The sequence below is a fragment of the Carcharodon carcharias genome, chromosome 4 (genome assembly GCF_017639515.1).
Source record: "Carcharodon carcharias isolate sCarCar2 chromosome 4, sCarCar2.pri, whole genome shotgun sequence".
Classification (NCBI taxonomy): Eukaryota; Metazoa; Chordata; class Chondrichthyes; order Lamniformes; family Lamnidae; genus Carcharodon; species Carcharodon carcharias.
Window position 1 is genome coordinate 5528158 of NC_054470.1, and position 18576 is coordinate 5546733.

At 45.2% G+C, this 18576-nt stretch overlaps 1 protein-coding gene and 1 long non-coding RNA gene across 7 annotated transcripts in view; one reads left to right on the top strand and one right to left on the bottom strand.

Annotated features, from left to right (window-relative positions):
* The window catches only part of trim36 (tripartite motif containing 36), a 187350-nt gene that overhangs the window by 53208 nt on the left and 115566 nt on the right, over window positions 1–18576 (bottom strand). The gene's annotated exons all lie outside the window — the stretch shown is intronic.
* Window positions 10–18576, top strand: part of LOC121277307 — a 77544-nt gene continuing 58977 nt past the window's right edge. Inside the window, exon 1 of the long non-coding RNA XR_005942853.1 lies at window positions 10–114. This is a non-coding gene — a long non-coding RNA (uncharacterized LOC121277307). The remainder of the gene's footprint in view (window positions 115–18576) is intronic.

Genomic DNA, 18576 nt, shown 5'->3' on the forward strand with positions numbered 1-18576 from the left:
AAGGTGAAGGCCATTAGCACAAAGATGCCAGACACAATGAGAAAGCAGATAGTGACAGAAAGAGGAACACAGAATTCTTGGGTGGAGAAGGAGCAAATCTCTCTCAGGAAAAAGGTCAGTTTTCTGTTTGGCAGCAAAAGATACAGGAGTTCTTGGAGGCCCTGTGCGAGCTGGCTAAAATAGTCTAAAACCTTTGAGGATAGCTTGGAGATGCTGAAGAGCTGGGGTTTCTCACAGAGGTGGCCAAACTGTGAGCTGGGGTCGGCTGAAAAGGAACATTGGAAAGCTACGCCATTAGATCTGTGGTGACCCGTGGGAGGGAAGGTTCATAGAAGTGTGTCTTGCTGATAATTATGCCTGTGAAACTCAGAGGTAAAAGCTGAAATCAGATAGGACTCCTGATCCTACCCTGCATGAATAAAGAACTGCATGTTGTGGAGCCGTGTAGCTACGTTGCGCCACTTGTGTGCAGGGAGTGATGTAGGTGCTTGGGGTTTTGGAAGGTGTATCAACTATCTGAAATGAAATTTACTTTTTTATCGTTTTCCTGCAATTCATGTTCAGTTTATGTTACAAAAAATGAAATCTTGTTGATAATCCCTTCACATTTGGTAAATTTGGTTATTTTGGTTTACGGTTTCTCCACGAGGATTGTAAGACACTGTAATTGCATTCTCTGTCTAGTGGTGGCACTGCATCACTACTGCTGGTAGGTGGGTGTAATTACAGCATGACAAGCAAAACGTCAACAATTCCCATTATTAACATGAACACAAGGATGTAGAATGGAAACATAAAACATTTATGCCTGAATGTCTGGCTCCAATTATTCCCCACCATATAGAACACCACAGGAGATTGATTAGTTTCTTATAAATATATCATTTTTAAATTCAAAAATGCTTTGTGATCGCATTGCTGTGTCTGGAAATAAAACAGCTGAGGGTGTAGATTCAATCCCTGGTCGAAATGTTTCATTCCCAATAATTCACACACAGCAAGTGCACGATCTTCGATATGCTTGAATGTAGTATCAGATGAAGCCAACAGAGGAATGCATCAGGGAACAGAAAGAAAAGTTGTGTGTGAAAGGATAATTTTTCTGATTGGGAGGATCTGGGAAGTGATGGGTCCCATGCATTGGTTCTAAGATCTCCTTCAGTTTCCATTTATAGAAATAATTGGGACATCGACACAAGGTAATAGGATTTCAGTTTGCTGATAACACCAGATTGGGACATCACAAACATGGGATAAAAATGCAGGAATTGGAGTCCACACACAGGTTAGCAGGATGAGCACATAGGTGGCAAATATAGTTCACTGTGGAATCATACATTTTGGGAAATAGAATAGTCAAAGAAAGTATAACCTACCCAGGAAAACTCTCAGTGGTGCTCTATCCGGGTGGTTGCTGACATGATATGCATTTTAATAACTGACTTGCTAATACTGACATTTTAAAATAATGTCATTCTGCTTTAATAAAACTTATAAATAATTATTTATTGTTCACACATGAATGCTCCAGGTGTTTTCTTATTAAATCAGGTTAGCGTTTTAGTCTTATTGCTTATAGTCGGCTAAGCTGACATCCAGTACCGAATGAGCAGAAATTTCCTCCAATTAAATTCTGGGAAGAGTGAAGTGATTATTTTCGATCCCTGCTCCAAACTCTGTCCACTAGCTACTAGCTCTGCGCTCACCCTAGCAACAGTCTGAGCCTAAGTCAGTCTGCTTGTAACCTTGGTGTCACATTTGTCTTTGAGGTGATCTTCTGACCTCATATTTCCGCGATCACTAGGACCACCTATTGCCCAATTTTTCCCCGCCGATGAAACCCTCTTTTGTGTCTTTGTTATTTCTAAACTTGACCATTCCAATACACTCCTGGCTGGTTTCCCACATCTTACCCTCTGTTATCTTGAGGTCATCCAAGGCTCCGCTGTCCATTTCTTAATTAACACCAAGTCACATTTAGCTATCACCCCTGTGCTTGCTGACCTACTTGGGTTCTCAGTTAAGCAAGGTCTTGATTTTAAAATTCTCATTCTTGTTTTTAAATCCCTCCATGGCCTACTACCCTCCCCATCTCTGTAATCTCCTCCAGACCCACAACCCTCTGAGATCTCTGTGCTCATCGAGTTCTGGCCTCTTGAACATCCCTGATTTTAATCAATGATTTGCAACCACCTTCAGCCAGAAGTGCCAAGTGGATGATCCATCTTGGCTTCCTCCGGAGGTCCCCAGCATCACAGATGCCAGTCTTCAGCCAGTTCGATTCACTCTGTGTGATATCAAGAAATGGCTGAAGGCACTGGATACTGCAAAGGCTATGGGTCCTGACAATATTCCGGCAATAGTACTGAAGACTAGTGCTCCAGAACTTCCTGCACCCCTCGCCAAGCTGTTCCAGTATAGCTACCACGCTGGCATCTACTCAGCTATGTGGAAAATTGCCCAGGTATGTCCTGTACACAAAAAGCAGGACAAATCCAACCCGGTCAATTACCACCCCATCTGTCTACCCTCAATCATCAGTAAAGCAATGGAAGGGGTCATCAACAGTGCTATCAAGTGGCACTTGCTTAGCAATAACCTGCTCACTGACACTCAGTTTGGGTTTCACCAGGATCACTCAGCTCTGGAGCTCATTACAGCCTTGGTTCAAGCATAGACAAAACAGCTGAACTCCAGAGATGAGGCTAGAGTGACTGCCTTTGACATCAAGGCTGCGTTTGACAGTGTGGCATCAAGGAACCCTGGCAAAACTGGAGTCAATGGGAATCGGGGGAAACTCTCCGCTAGTTGGAGTCATACCTAGCACAAAGGAAGATGGTTGTGGTTGTTGGAGGTCAGTCATCTCAGCTCCAGGACATCACTGCAGGAGTTCCTCAGGGTAGTGTCCTCGGCCTATTCATCTTCAGCTGCTTCATCAATGACCTTTCTTCCATTATAAGGTCAGAAGTGGGGATGTTTGCTGATGATTGCACAATGTCAGCACCATTCACTTCTCCACAGATACTGATACAGTCCATGTCTAAAAAGAGCAAGACCTGGACAACATCCAGGCTGGGGCTGACAAGTGGCAAGTAACATTAGCACCACACTAGTGCCAGGCAATGACTACCTCCAACAAAAGAGAATCAAATCATCTTACCTTGACATTCAATGGCATTACCATCTCTGAATCTCCCACTATCAACATCCTGGTGGTTACTACTAACCGAACTGGACTAGCCATATAAATACTGTGGCTACAAAAGCAGGTCAGAGGCTGGGGATCCTGTGGTGTGTTAGCCTCCTGACTCCCCTAAGCCTGTCCACCATCTACAAAGCACAATCATGAGTGTAATGGAATACTCTCCACTTGCCTGGATGAGTGCAGCTCCAACAACACGCAAGAAGCTGGACATCATCCTTGGACAAAGCAGTCCGTTTGATTGACACCACATTCACAAACATTAACTCCCTACAATTGCAGCAGTGTGTACCATCTACAAGATGCACTGCAGAAACTCATCAAGGCTTCTTAGATAGCATCTTCCAAACCCACGATTGTTACCATCTAAAAGGAAAAGAGCAGCACATACATGGGAGCACCACCACCTGAAAGTCTGGAAGTTCCCCTCCAAGCCACATTCCACCCTGGAACTATGTCGCCATTTCTTCATTGTCGCTAGGTCAAAATCCTGGAGCACACTCCCTAACAGCACTGTGGATGTATCTACACTGCATAGAGTGCAGCGGTTCAAGAAAGCAGCTGAACACTATGTTCTCAAGGGCAATTAGGCATGGGCAATAAATGCTGGCCTTGCAGCAACACTTACATCTCATGAATGAATTAAAACAAAAATCACTGCACCATCGGTGGCCACGCTTTCAGTTACCAGGGCCCTAAGCTCTGGAATACCCTCTCTATACCTCTCCACCTCACTTTCCTCTTTTAGGACACTCCTTGAAACCTAACTCTTTGACTAAATATGTGATCAGATGAGCTAATATCTGTTTACGTGGCTTGGTGTCATTTTTTGTTTCATAATACTCCCGTGAAGCACCCTGGGACATTTTATTGCTTTAAAAGTGCTGTATAAATCTCAGTTGTTCTTATTGAACTCAGATCAGTACTTCTGCTCTAAGTAAATACATTTGGCTTCACTAGTTAAGTAAAAAGCCTTTTTGTGCAAGTTGATATTAATTAACATGAGGCTTATTAGTTGCCATCTGTGCACCTGCTATCAGTATCAAGTATTCTCAGTTCAGCTACAGTACAGTTAGACACACAGGAAAGTTCCCTATGCTCTAACCCGACACCATGCCTCACCAGCAATGCACCAGTTCAACATTGTTCCATTTTAGTAGCTAAAAGAGCAGTTTCACTGCCCTCTGAGTCAAACTGCCAATTGGGGAAGTTTTGTGCTGTTGGCCCATGCTTAATACAAAGTGGACTGAAACGAACCAAATTCAATTCATATCGAACCATTGGAGCCAGCACAGACACTCACCCAATTAGCCTGGATTGCATTCAAACTTAGAAGGTGAAAGGCGAATGCCTAAATCACAGGTCTGCCAAGCTTCTGAGCATCTTTCTGATAAGCTGCTTCTGATTTAATGGTGTGAACTTTAAGAAAAGGATCTAAAAGTAGGAGATTTGGAGAAATCTAATTTTGTACAGTCAGGCAAAGGTCCCAAAAAATCTCTCAGGAACAATGCATTCTGAACAGTCCCAGTAGTGATGATGTTACTGGTCTAAACATCTCCACAAAATAATTGCTGTAGTTCCAGAATGGAAAGGGTGTCCATTTTCTCTTTCTATAATTGTTGCCCTACTATCACAGTTGGAGAACTGTTGAATCTGGAATCGTCCCAAATTTAAATGCACTGATGAGAGGCCATACACTTACATCATAGTTACAGTGCAGTGAAAACACACCACATGTTTGCAGTTATGAAGCAATGGGAATCTAAATAAATGTTGCAGCAAAGGCTGCAGCAATAGGCTGATTTCTATCCACTGCCAACTTTGACTCTTAACTAAAGCATTTTTGTGGGTCAGATCACTAATTTGGTCTGGGAACAAACAGGTCTACGACCATTGAATGAGATCAAACTCAGTTTGAATCAATGGATCAGAGTTGAATCTAATTTCCTGTGCAATGATGATATGTACCAGTGATAAATGATTCAGTGCAGTGGTCTCCCACAGGACTATACTCTAGATTAAAACACAAAGCTGAACATAATCTAAGCATTGTTCCAAATCTGTGATAAAAACACTTTAGCCCAGAATTTCCTGTCAAAATAAAGATGGAGCTAATGGCACTTATCATTATATATGCCCAAATCACACAGCAACATCAGGCGTGGGTAGATAGAAGGTTAAATGTGAAAACCTGATGCTGCAGTCAGAACTATCAGTTAGCCTCACAATAATGCATCCCTCTGTTTTATTCACTATTCAAATGCATTAAACAGTAGCAAGTTCCTGTACTTTCATGATAGATATGAAACAAATTCACCACAAGAAAAGTTCATTTCAGCCTAAACATACTGTTAATAATTTTGTGCTGTTAACCACTGATAAACAATCTCTCGAACATTAACCATTACAAAGGAATCTCATTCCATTTAATTTTTAAGATTTTTTTGAAAAACTGTGAATTAATTCTTTATCTATTTTCTGTCTTTTTTTCACTCTTTCTCTTAATCCAATCTTTTGTTTCCTCCCTTTTTTTCTTTCTGCAATTTATTGGATCACTGAATTCAATATTCTAACTTACAGTTCGAATGCATGGTTCGACTGCATGATTCATTTCATAATCCTTCAATCGGATTGGTTAAGAAGCTACACAGTCGCTTGTCCTGTTCACTCAGGTCCCAGATGCCCTGTGGAGGGCACTGAACTGTTTCCATCTCCCACTTCCAGCAACTTGCAGTGTAAAATACCAGCACCATTAAACAGACAAGAGCACTGTAGTGCACTATGGAGACTGGGGTGCAGTGTCTCTGTAAAATGGGTCTGAAAAGGGCAATGTATTTTTGGGAACTGGGTCAGAGGTTTGAATGTGGGATTGTCACTGTTGATGTAACTTGTGGAAGGGCGATTGGGTGGTTTATTGGAAAGCCAATGGGCAGAATTCTCCCATCCAGCCTGTGGTGGGTTTTGTGGCAGGCAGAAATGGAGAATCTTGTGAGGGCCAAAAAATTGGAATCCCGTTGGCATGAAAATAGTTTGTAATTCTCCCAATGCTGGGTTAATGGCGGGTTGACTATTCCATTGACTAGAGACACCATTTGCACTAATTACTATCTCATGAATGCTCATTAAATTAGTTTCTCGCTGGAATGAGACCATAAGGCCGTAAGACGTAGGAGCAGAAGTAGACCATTCGGACCATCAAGTCTGCTCTGCCATTCATTGAGATCATGGCTGATCTGATAATCCTCAACTCCACCTTCCTGCCTTTTCCCCATAACCCTTGATTCACTTATTGATTAAAAATCTGTCTATCTCAGCCTTGAATATACTTAATAACCCAGCCTCTACAGCCCTCTGCGGTAAAGAATTCCACAGATTCACTACACACTGAGAGAAGAAACTCCTCCTCATCTCCATTTTAAAAGGGTGCCACCTTGCTCTGAGATTGGGCCTCTGGTCCTGGACTCTCCCACAAGGGGAAACAACCTCTCAGCATCTACCCTGTCAAACCCCGAAGAATCTTATATGTTTCAATAAGGTCGCCTCTTGTTCTTCTAAACTCCAATGAGTATAGGCCCAACTTACTCAACCTCTCCTCAGAAGAAAGTCCCTCCATACCCGGGATCAACCTAGTGAACCTTCTCTGGACTGCTTCCAATGCCAGTTCACCTTTCCTTAGATAGGGGAACCAAAATTGTTCACAGTATTCTAGGTGTGGTCTTACTAGTGCCTTGTATAGTTTTAGCAAGACTTCCCTATTTTTGTACTCCATTCCCTTTGAAATAAAGGCCAACATTCCATTTGCCTTCCCTATTACCTGTTGAACTTGTATGTTAGCTTTTTGGGATTCATGCACGAGGACCCTAAATCCCTCCGTGCTATAGCTTTCTGCAGTCTTTCTCCATTTAAATAAAATTCAGCTCCTCTATTCTCCCTGCCAAAGTGCATAACCTCACGCTTTCCCACGTTATATTCCATCTGTCTAGGTTTTAACATGTCTATATCTCTCTCTAGACTCTTTGTGTCATCCTCACCACTTGCCTTCCCACCTATTTTTGTGTCATTCGCAAACTTGGCGATAGTACATTCACTTCCCTCATCTAAGTTATTAATATATATTGTAAATAATTGAGACCCCAGCACTGATCCCTGTGGCACTCCACTAGTTACAGGTTGCCTTCCTGAAAATGCCGTCCCGACATCTCAACTCTCTATCGTCTATTAGTTAGCAAGTCTCTATCCATGCTAATATGCTACCTCAACACCATGGGCTCTTATCTTATTAAGTAGTCTTATGGGAGGTACCTTATTGAACACCTTTTGGAAATCCAAATATATTACATCCACTGGTTCCCCTTTATCTATCCTGCTTGTTACCTTAAAGAATTCTAATAAATTTGTCAGGCATGATTTCCCCTTCATGAAGCCATGCTGATTCTTCTTGATTAGATTATATATTTCTAAATGCTCTGCTGTTACATCCTTTATAACAGACTCCAACATTTTCCCAATGACAGATGTTAATCTAACTGGCCAATAGTTACCTGCTTTTTGTCTCCCTCCCTTTTTGAATAAAGGTGTTACATTGGCAGTTTTCCAATCCTCTGGGACTTTTCCAGAATCTAAGGATTCTTGGAAGATTACTACCAGTGCATCCACTATCACTGTAGCTACTTCATTTAATATCCTAGGATGTAACCCATCAGGTCCAGGTGACTTATTGGCCTTTAGTCCCATTAGTTTCCCTAGTACTTTTTCTCTCGTGATAGTTATTGTATTTATTTCCTACCCCCCACCCCCCACCCCCCCCCCCCCCCACCACCACACCCCCACCCCCCCCCCAACCCCACACCCCCACACATCCTCCCCACGCCCCACCCCCCCCCCAACCCCACCTTTTTGCCCTGTGATAATTTAGTATTTTTGGTATGCTATTATTGAGGACTGATAAAAGTATTTATTCAACTCCTCTGCCATTTCCTGGATCCCCATTATTATTTCCCCAGCCTCATTCTCTAAGGGGCCTATGTTCACTTTGGCCTCTCTCTTCCTTTTTATATATTTAAAGAAGGTTTACTGTCTGTTTTTATATTACTTGCTAGTTTACCCTCAACGTTTATTTTTTCCCTCTTTATTTTTTTTTGTCATCTTCAGTTCTTAAAACTTTCCCAATCCTCTGGCTTACTACTAAACTTTGCCACATTGTATGCTTTTTCTTTCACTTTGATACTATCCTTAACTTCCTTGGTTAACCATGATTGGCTTATCCCCCTCCTACAATCCTTCTTCCTCACTGGGATATGTCTTTGTTATGAGTCAAGAACTATTTTCTTAAACGTCTGACATTGTTCAATCGACTGTCTTTTCTGCTGATCCACTCTCTGTTTGAAATAAAGTCCACACACTCACCCACACCCTGTTTGAAATAAAGTTCACACTCTCCCTCTCTGTTTGAAATAAAGTCCACACACTCACCCACTCTCTGTTTGAAATAAAGTCCACACACTCACCCACACCCTGTTTGAAATAAAGTCCACACGCTCACCCACTCTCTGTTTGAAATAAAGTCCACACACTCACCCACACCCTGTTTGAAATAAAGTCCACACGCTCACCCACTCTCTGTTTGAAATAAAGTCCACATGCTCACCCACTCTCTGTTTGAAATAAAGTCCACACTCTCACCCACTCTCTGTTTGAAATAAAGTCCACACTCTCACCCACACCCTGTTTGAAATAAAGTCCACACTCTCACCCACTCTCTGTTTGAAATAAAGTCCACACACTCACCCACTCTCTGTTTGAAATAAAGTCCACACACTCACCCACTCTCTGTTTGAAATAAAGTCCACACACTCACCCACTCTCTGTTTGAAATAAAGTCCACACACTCACCCACACCCTGTTTGAAATAAAGTCCACACACTCACCCACTCTCTGTTTGAAATAAAGTCCACACACTCACCCACACCCTGTTTGAAATAAAGTTCACACTCACCCACTCTCTGTTTGAAATAAAGTCCACACACTCACCCACTCTCTGTTTGAAATAAAGTCCACACACTCACCCACTCTCTGTTTGAAATAAAGTCCACACACTCACCCACTCTCTGTTTGAAATAAAGTCCACACGCTCACCCACACCCTGTTTGAAATAAAGTCCACACTCTCACCCACTCTCCGTTTGAAATAAAGTCCACACACTCACCCACACCCTGTTTGAAATAAAGTCCACACGCTCACCCACTCTCTGTTTGAAATAAAGTCCACACACTCACCCACACTCTGTTTGAAATAAAGTCCAAACACTCACCCACTCTCTGTTTGAAATAAAGTCCACACACTCACCCACACCCTGTTTGAAATAAAGTCCACACTCTCACCCCACCCTGTTTGAAATAAAGTCCACATGCTCACCCACACTCTGTTTGAAATAAAGTCCACACTCTCACCCACTCTCTGTTTGAAATAAAGTTCACACACTCACCCACTCTCTGTTTGAAATAAAGTCCACACGCTCACCCACTCTCTGTTTGAAATAAAGTCCACACGCTCACCCACACCCTGTTTGAAATAAAATCCACACTCTCACCCACACCCTGTTTGAAATAAAGTCCACACGCTCACCCACTCTCTGTTTGAAATAAAGTCCACACGCTCACCCACTCTCTGTTTGAAATAAAGTCCACACACTCACCCACACCCTGTTTGAAATAAAGTCCACACACTCACCCACACCCTGTTTGAAATAAAGTTCACACTCTCCCTCTCTGTTTGAAATAAAGTCCAAACACTCACCCACTCTCTGTTTGAAATAAAGTCCACACACTCACCCACACCCTGTTTGAAATAAAGTCCACACTCTCACCCCACCCTGTTTGAAATAAAGTCCACATGCTCACCCACACTCTGTTTGAAATAAAGTCCACACGCTCACCCACTCTCTGTTTGAAATAAAGTTCACACACTCACCCACTCTCTGTTTGAAATAAAGTCCACACGCTCACCCACTCTCTGTTTGAAATAAAGTCCACACGCTCACCCACACCCTGTTTGAAATAAAATCCACACTCTCACCCACACCCTGTTTGAAATAAAGTCCACACGCTCACCCACTCTCTGTTTGAAATAAAGTCCACACGCTCACCCACTCTCTGTTTGAAATAAAGTCCACACGCTCACCCACACCCTGTTTTAAATAAAGTCCACACGCTCACCCACACCCTGTTTTAAATAAAGGCCTGGATTTTCCCCTCAGGATTTGGGGGTGGGGCCCACTCGCCGAGGGGAAAATGACCCGGGATATCTTCGGGAGGAATCGCCAACGTCATCCCAGGCCAGTTAAATCTTAAGGAAGGCGGGTGGACAGCGAAATCAGCTGTCCGCCCGCTGACCTGTCAATGGCCAATTAAGATAGTTAATGCCCACCCCAGACAACCTTCAGGCTGGCAGACAGGCCAGGAGTCCTAGCAGCCTGTAGATTATTCATGAAACTTCATCCACTGGCGGGATTAAGTTTCATTACCGTTTTGTAAAAATTTAATAAATTTTATGAGTTAGTTATCAACATGTCCCATCACGTGTGACATTGTCACAAGGGAAACATGTTAATAATTTTAAAATGTCTCTATTTTTTGATTTTGCTTACCTCTCACTAACCTCCCTGAGACAGGACTTTGCCTCAGGGAGCAGTGCGCACATGGACGGAAGAGCGACTGTGACAGTTGGGGATTCGGGCAGGTCACTGGATGGGCCTTAATTGCCCACCCACGCAAAGTGGTGGCAGGCCCCGTTTCAGCAGCGGGTTTCAGCTGCCTGACCACCGCCAAGTCAGGGCGGCCCGCCAGCCAGCCAAGGGCTAAATTCTGCCCAAAGTCCACACGATCACCCACACCCTGTTTGAAATAAAGTCCACACTCTCACCCACACCCTGTTTGAAATAAAGTCCACACTCTCACCCACACCCTGTTTGAAATAAAGTCCACACTCTCACCCACTCTCTGTTTGAAATAAAGTCCACACTCTCACCCACACCCTGTTTGAAATAAAGTCCACACTCTCACCCACACCCTGTTTGAAATAAAGTCCACACTCTCACCCACTCTCTGTTTGAAATAAAGTCCACACTCTCACCCACACCCTGTTTGAAATAAAGTCCACACTCTCACCCACACCCTGTTTGAAATAAAGTCCACACTCTCACCCACACCCTGTTTGAAATAAAGTCCACACTCTCACCCACACCCTGTTTGAAATAAAATCCACACACTCACCCACTCTCTGTTTGAAATAAAGTCCACACACACACCCACACCCTGTTTGAAATAAAGTCCACACTCTCACCCACACTCTGTTTGAAATAAAGTCCACACTCTCACCCACACCCTGTTTGAAATAAAGTCCACACTCTCACCCACACCCTGTTTGAAATGAAGTCCACACTCTCACCCACACCCTGTTTGAAATACAGTCCACACTCTCACCCACACCCTGTTTAAAATAAAGTCTACACTCTCACCCACACCTTGTTTGAAATAAAGTCCACACTCTCACCCACACCCTGTTTGAAATAAAGTCCACACTCTCACCCACACCCTGTTTGAAATAAAGTCCACACTCTCACCCACTCTCTGTTTGAAATAAAGTTCACACACTCACCCACACCCTGTTTGAAATAAAGTCCACACTCTCACCCACTCTCTGTTTGAAATAAAGTTCACACACTCACCCACACCCTGTTTGAAATAAAGTACACACTCTCACCACACTCTGTTTGAAATAAAGTTCACACACTCACCCACACCCTGTTTGAAATAAAGTCCACACGCTCACCCACTCTCTGTTTGAAATAAAGTTCACACACTCACCCACACCCTGTTTGAAATAAAGTCCACACACTCACCCACACCCTGTTTGAAATAAAGTCCACACACTCACCCACACCCTGTTTGAAATAAAGTCCACACACTCACCCACACCCTGTTTGAAATAAAGTCCACACTCTCACCCACTCTCTGTTTGAAATAAAGTCCACACTCTCACCCACTCTCTGTTTGAAATAAAGTCCACACTCTCACCCACTCTCTGTTTGAAATAAAGTTCACACACTCACCCACTCCCTGTTTTAAATAAAGTCCACACTCTCACCCACTCTCTGTTTGAAATAAAGTCCACACTCTCACCCACACCCTGTTTGAAATAAAGTCCACACTCTCACCCACTCTCTGTTTGAAATAAAGTTCACACGCTCACCCACTCCCTGTTTGAAATAAAGTCCACACTCTCACCCACTCTCTGTTTGAAATAAAGTCCACACTCTCACCCACACCCTGTTTGAAATAAAGTCCACACACTCACCCACACCCTGTTTGAAATAAAGTCCACATGCTCACCCACTCTCTGTTTGAAATAAAGTCCACACGCTCACCCACTCTGTGTTTTAAATGAAGTCCCTGAGTGCTCTCTTTGTAAATGGCCCCGCTGCAATTCTCAAGTGTTCTCTCAGTAAACGGCCCACTGCTTTTCACAAGTGCTCCGGCTGTAAATGGCCCCCAGTGCTTTTCTTAAGCGCCCTGGTTCCTCATCCAAGGAAGCTGAGAGGTCCTTCGAGGATGATGAACCGGTGGCCCAGGAACCACAAGAGGGTGATGAGAGTCAGCTTCCAAGGGATGATGGTATCGAGGAAGCATGATTTGGAGGACATGCCCGTGACACTTTAATTGCAACCAGATTTCATGAGTAGTAAAAGGAAGGCAGGGGGAAATGGCCACTTCTCTCCTGTCCCTGAATGCCATCCCATGGTATTGAAAGGGTTATCCAGCCAGTCACACAGAGAGTAAGCTCAGCAATTAGACTTGTGTCTTCTAGCCTCATGATTCACCAGGCCATGATCTCGAAAAATGCCAGCAGTGGACCCTATAGGTGCTCGGTCTGGGAGGTGACACATCAGTGAGAATGCTGCTTCACCTAACTTGATGCAGTCGTCGCTACATGAGTGTGAAACTACATCAGCCAGTGAGATGAGACCATGGTCGGGGATATCATCCTCTCATCCAGGCCTTGTCCTTTGGCACTGCAACTGCAAAGTTACAGCTCCCACTAATCCTTCAAGGTGGCTGAGCCGCCCTTACACAACGGTGTTTCATGAGGAAAAAGATTTACAAGCATCTTAATCACACATTTCCATGAAGGTTTTAACGCATCTCCCTGACATCTCACAAGGGTGTGGAAACTATCTTCTGTGAGGTTGACATCACATGAATGTGAATCTCACAGTGGGACACTATCACTGAGTGGGAGGATGGATAAACCTTGAAATAAGAGGATTCAAACGTACATAATCACACCTTCGGTTGATGAAAGCCATCCACATAAACGTCAAATGTATTAACAAAAATGCAACATTTTTACAGAGGTTGCACACCTGTGGCCCAAAAGTGATTTCGATATTTCTTAGCGTTCCTAATCCTCCCGTGATCTGGACAGTATTCTGGCAGAGCTTGCCAGCACATTCTAGAATGCATTCAATTTACATTCCATTGCAATAAATGGAATGAATACAACAGTTGGGTGATTCAGTCCACCAGATTATGACCTAGACATTGCAGATAAAAGGTTGTGCTACGTATTGGCTGATAGAGGTTGTAAAAGCCACATGATGTGTTCCCAAGTCAGTGATATGGACTGAGGACTAAAACTGAGCCTGTGGCTCCTCTAGCCATCAATTCCATTCTCTAAAATGAATGGCTAGGAAAGTATCACCAGCCCCAGATCACTAGTTTCCCAAAGACCAATTTTAATTCTGGTGATGGCAGCTCCCCATGTGTGGTGCTTGTGTTATCTTTCCAGGATCAACCAGAGTGGGCAGCCAGGTAGCTGCAGTAAAGCCAGGTATTCACAATCCTCGGACTGTGTAAATTGTGGCAAACTTACATTTAGCTTTCGGGTGGCTGCACAATGCTTATGCATGTGGAACCAGCACTCGTGTGTGTCTTAGTGCAATACAAATAGCTATTGGCAGTGCCAGCTTAGAATCACAGAGTTCAGTAGGTTTCCAGAAATCTGGTTTGCCACATCATATGGAACCCGAGGGTAAATTATTCAGAGAAAATAATCTGGGGCTTTCCTGATTGGGTATGAGGGAGCGGAGTGATGCTTTACCCAGGGAACTGCTGAACTGGCTTTTTTCCTTTCCAAGTTGAGGAAGGATTTGAATGACGGTGTTGGGGATGGGTCAGGGGTCAGGGGTGGTGGGTGTGTAGAGTTGTTGGTGCGTGGGGATAGAATCAGCCAATTGATCAGTGCAAGCACAATAGCCATTCTGCATAGATAAAGAATGAACATTATATACATAACATACACCATAAATACACACTTCACAAATCACAGAATGGAGCATTAAGTTTTCAAAATATTATCAAAAACTTCTTTGGGAGTTTTATGGTGAACATCTCACCAGTGTTGTACATCACTTTGTGCCATGTGCTGAGAGGGAGGAATGGCTCTGTACCTGACCCTTGGCAGTTTCAGTCAACATAGTCCTGATCTTTGGCATTCGAGCAAACTGCTGTAGGGCTTTGTAGTGGTCCAGCGTGAGAAGGAGGGAGTAGGAGTGATTTAGGAGACTCATACAGCAACCTTTAAACTCTTGAGTTTTTTGTTTTGAATTAAAGCTATGTGAATGCCCAAAGCAGGGAATTTCTGAAGCAAAATCTTGAACACTCCGCCCTGTGTAGACTGAAGTGGAAACAGATCTCCGAGCCAGGTTACCTTGCTGCTATATGCAGTCTAAGTTACAGTCTGTGCTAATATTTTGTTTTCCTGAACCATAGGAAGTAAAGCATGAAATACAGGCCTGTGCAATAGTACAAGCTGTGTCATTATGCAGATATTATGATGGTTATAATGGTACATCTTTACAGGGAAAGAAAAACAACCTTTCTCATGAAAGGTAAAATAAAATATTTTCTTTATATATTTGTAAAATTAGCTTTGAACATTAAATTTGGCATTTTTTTTTAACCAGGGCTCAGCTTCTCTATCCTAAACATACAGTTAAAAAACAAGGAAGCAGTGTACACTAACTGAGATGCTTCCTTCAATTCTCGGTGTTCTTTCTGTTACTATTTGAAGTTGAAAGTTATTTGTTGTTTGAAAAGCTGAATCAAAGATCGAACTAATTCAGTCTCAGTTCTCTGGAATTAGTGTTTCTAAAGGTATCGGTACATTGGGCAGAATTTTCTGATTGACGTGCCAGGAGGGGGGCACTGCACATCTGCCCGTAAAATGACGCACAATGAAGTCAGGCAAGCGTCGCCGCGCACCATCGCGATATTTCGCTTGGGCACGCAATGAAGTCTAACGCACGCCAGCCATTAATTAACAGGCCACTTAAGGCCCTTTATTGTTCAATCAATGCTGATTTTGCGGTTCGGTGGGTGATCTTTGCGGTGTCTCCCAATTAGCTGTTCACACTTGTGTCAAGCAGGTTACAGACACTCTGTTCAGACGGGCATTGACCTTCATCCACTTCTGTTGAGACGATGCCAGTCAGACACAGCGAGCCAGAGGCTTCGCGGCCATTGCTGGCTTCCCCCGTGTCCAGGGTGCTATAGACTGTACACATGTGGCCATCAAGGCGCCAGCAGGTGAGCCCGGTACCTTCGTCAACAGGAAGGGCTTCCACTCCATGAACGTGCAGATAGTGTGTGATCACAGGATGCTGATTCTACAAGTCTGTGCAAGGTACCCAGGCAGCTCCCACGACACCTACATCCTCAGACACTCCCAGGTGCCGGGGCTCTTCAGTGCTCCAGCCCGGCTGGATGGATGGCTGCTGGGTGACAAGGGCTATCCCCTCAGAAAGTGGCTCATGACCCCTCTCCACCATCCAAGAACAGAAGCTGAGCAGCGGTACAATAGGAGCCAGGGCTCCACAAGGGCTGTGGTGGAGAGAGCCATCGGTCTTCTCAAGATGCGCTTCTGGTGCCTGGACCGCACAGGGGGCGCACTTCAGTACCCCCCAGATCGTGTGTCGCTGATAGTGGTTACATGCTGCGCTCTCCACAATCTTGCGTTGGAAAGGGGGGTTGCAATGGACGATGAAGATGTAGACACAGTGGCTGCAGCTGCACACGATGAGTCCAGCAGTGAGTCCGAGGATGAGCACACACAGGGAAATGCTGAGGGGGTAGACACTGACCCGGGAATACTCCAGGTAGGCAGGAACACCCGGGAGACTTTAATCCAGCAAACCTTCAGCTAACACACCACATATGGGCCTCCAGGACAAGCCTACTTGGCACCTAAGTACAAAATCTGCCAGGTCAGCAGCACTAACTAAGGGCCATGTAAATAAAGCTGAATGTCCGACAAACCATTCGTGACACTTTTGTCAACCATACACATGCAGAAAAAACGAGGCACCCTGAGCCATGGTCACACATCTGCATTTAATGTGTGAAGCAAAAGAACTTATCACAAAGAGAAAACAATCGTGTTAACAATCAAAAAGAAATCATGAGGACCTAATCTCGGGCCAACACAAAAGCACCAGTGAGAAACCCGTGGTGTGCCTCAGGTGTCTTATGTTTACGTTTTCAGGTGCTACGTCTTGGCGCTGCCCCATCGCTGGGAGTGGTATCTGAGCCAGCTGCTGACTCTGCTGTCCTGTTGGCCTCGATGACCTTGGCGGTCGTCCTCTGGCCTGTGGAGCCTGTGCTGGCCCCACCTGGGAGGGAGCTGCCAGTTCCACAGCTGGCATCACCCCAGTCATCGCAGCCTCACCGGATGATATGGTCACTAGGAGAGGGGCGGAGGAGCTGCCACCCTCATCCGGAGCACCCTGAGAGGTGCCCTCAGAGACGACAGGCAGTTGCTGCACCAACGTAAAGTCACTTCAGACCTCCCTGCTCACCATGGATGGATGGGACAGTGAGCTGGGAAACTTGTTGCCCAGACCATCTCCCACATTGGCACTGACCAGCTGAGGTCAATGCCGATGTGAGGGTTTGCTGGTCAGAGCACATCCCCAGGAAGACCTGATGGGTCTGCTGGAGGAGCCTCTCCACAAGAGTCATCACTCTCTCCATAGAGGAAGCATGGCGCTCGGATATGTGGCTCATTGTTTCGGTGATAGTCCGCGTAGAATCCTCCACCACGGACACCAAGCCAATCACAGCTTCATGTATCTCCCCCAGATGCTCCCGCACACCCGGCCACATTTCCTGCAGCTGCTGTGTCGCAGACGACTCCAGAGGCACAACATCAGGCACCGACTGAGCATGTGTCTGGTCCCCTGCAGTCCTCCGACTGCTGGCATCATGGGCACCTTCTGTCTCTGCCAGCTCCTCCAGTGAGTGTGAAGTGCCCTCACTGCTGTGCCCTGGGACACTAGCCATTGTTCTAATTCCCACCGAGGTGCTAGTATCTGCGCTGGTGCCTGCCTGGTAGAGATGGTGTGACACTGGTGAGACTTCAGGTGTGAGAGGGGGTATCTGTTGCTCCTCCTCCCAGCCCTGCTCTGATGATGCTGAAAGGAAGAACAAGGACAGTGGATCAGTTAGTGTGCAGACAATGACAAAGTTCATCCCTGTCCCCCCGGCTCATTATGCGCTCAATCTTCCATAACCAATGGTCCAGCAATGTTGCAACAATAACTAATTTAACAATCATCAGTGCTATGGCTGTCAGGAGGACAATGCTGACCTCACTGATGGGCATAAATACCTGGCCATGCCACCCAGCCTCACCGATACCAGCAGACCTGGGTGCATGGCGCCTCTCCAGTTCAAGGGCCTCCTGCTCGAAGCGGCTTAGTATGGAGAGCTGTGCCTGGCCACCTCCAGTCCTCACACACTTGGCCACATCCTGCATATTCTTCTCCTGAAAAAGAGAGAAGAGCATTGATTAGGGCAAATTGCACATGGACTCTGTTCACGCACGGCCCACCCCAACCAGAGTGGGACATATCAGGCCTCCAGTGCCTTCTCACCCCGCTGCTGCCGATCACTCAGACAAAGATGCTCGGCCTGCTCCCCACCACCCCACTGCCCCCTTGGACACACGTTGCCTACATCACATTAGGAACCACATGGTATCTCCTCCCATAGCAAGGAGGCGCAAGCACATGCAGTGTAGAGGGCAGCAGATGGTTCGTTGCCATGCCACCTTGAGGCTCCCCTTCCACCATATCATCACCCTGACCAGGACATGTCCCGGAGTTCTGAGTCTGCACCTAGGGGCAGCTCCTCCAGGTTGCCCCCAAATCAGTCAGTCATGTGTGACTAAGAGCAGCACGCTGTGGGGGAAAACTCATCTCCCCATGACCCACTCAGGCTGACCTCAGCATGGGCACTATCCGCTTGCCCACCCAGCAA